This window comes from Fukomys damarensis, unplaced genomic scaffold (genome assembly GCF_012274545.1).
Source record: "Fukomys damarensis isolate Sample0158 unplaced genomic scaffold, DMR_v1.0_HiC HiC_scaffold_16, whole genome shotgun sequence".
NCBI lineage: Eukaryota > Metazoa > Chordata > Mammalia > Rodentia > Bathyergidae > Fukomys > Fukomys damarensis.
In genome coordinates, this window is record NW_022900928.1 from 23,642,233 (window position 1) to 23,643,863 (window position 1,631).

A 1,631-nucleotide genomic window follows, 5' to 3' on the forward strand; every position below is an offset into this window, starting at 1 on the left:
AGCTAATTCCTAGTGTTAATGACAAGCTATATATATATATATATATATACACACACACACACATACATACACACATATACATATATTATGTAAATATCTCATGGAATTACATTTTCAGACATGAAAATTCTTAGGGGTTACCATAAGAAACATGTTGAACTGGCAAATAAATGCTAAAATTATATACCAGTAATTAAGAATATATTAGAGGCTCAATGCAAGTAAATGCTGAGAAAAGTCCATGGTTGGTAAATCCACGGTAAATTCTCTTACCTTTAATCCTTCTTGAGGTGATTAAATTTGACCAATAGGGAGAAGACAGTGGGTGAGTGTAATTATAGGCTCCTAAGAAAAGAAATCAGAGTTTCATCTGAGTAGATGGCATATTTAAAGATCATAGTTATGGGACATGATGAGAATAACACGGGATAACTGGAAATCACATAGAGATGAGGATGTAGTAGATATGGGACAATTAATAAATATGAAAAATAATTAAATGAGAGGAAGGGGGTCTATGGAGGGAGAAGGTGTGTGAAAAAAGGTGATGTGAGGGGCTGGGGATTTAGCTCAGTGGCACAGCACCTGCTTGGCAAGAACGAGGTGCTGAGTTCAATCCCTGGTACAAAAAAAAAAGATAATGAGAAGGATGTGATAAAAATATTTTATGTGCATTTTGACAAATTCCATGATGAAACCCAATAATATATACACATATATTTGTAGCCAGATTGGGAGCATTTGCTTAAATTTATTTAAATTCCGTGGCAACATCTGAAAACATATGCCTAACCCCTTCTAAAATTTGCTCGATGCTTACACCATAAATAATGGGATTAAGCATAGGGGGGATGACCACATACAGGTTGGCCAGTAACTTGGAAAGTGTTTCCCACCAAACTGTAGGCAAAGACGGAAAAGAGGACGGGGATATAGACAGTAGGAAGACACAGAAGTAGGATCCACAGTTGCTGAGGGCCTTGGACTGGGCTTCTTGAAAAGAGAGGTGGAAGGCAGCTCATAGGTTGTCCAGAGCTGTGGAGAGAAGAGCAGCTGCCAACCCATACCAGACCCTGATGGAGATGTCAGAACAGGACAGATGGGCTGTGCCCCTGTGCAATGAGGTTGACAGGGCAGTTGTGTAGTCACTTGAGGAGAAAGACAGATGGAGACATGATGATGAAGCTGCTGGTCAGGGTGGCAGTGATGATTTTCCCACGTGAGAATTGTTGCATATTGCAAAGGGGAGCAGATGGCCACACAGCAGTCAAAGGCCATGGCCAACAGGACAGCAGAGTCAGCCACAAAGAGGGAATGGATGAAGAACATCTGAGTGAGGCACCCATCAAAGGAAATGTGGCTAGAACCTAATCAGGAGTTGGCCAGAGTCTGGAGCATGCTGGAGGTAGACAGCAAGACATCGGCACTGGCCAGTGTGGACAGGAATGAATACATGGGCTCATGCAGGCTTGGCTGGGAGAAATGATGCAGATTAGAATTCCACTGCCTCCCAGGGCAGCAATGTACATGTTGCAGAAGGGGATGGAGAGCCAGACAGGTAGGTGCTCCAGCCCAGGAATACCAGTGAGGAGGCAGCCTGCAGTGCGAGTGTCAGAGTTGTTCACAGCATT

General features: G+C 42.9%; 1 pseudogene; it reads right to left on the reverse strand.

Annotated features, from left to right (window-relative positions):
• Positions 1-751: 751 nt before the first annotated feature.
• On the reverse strand, positions 752-1,631 carry LOC109118393 (annotated as a pseudogene).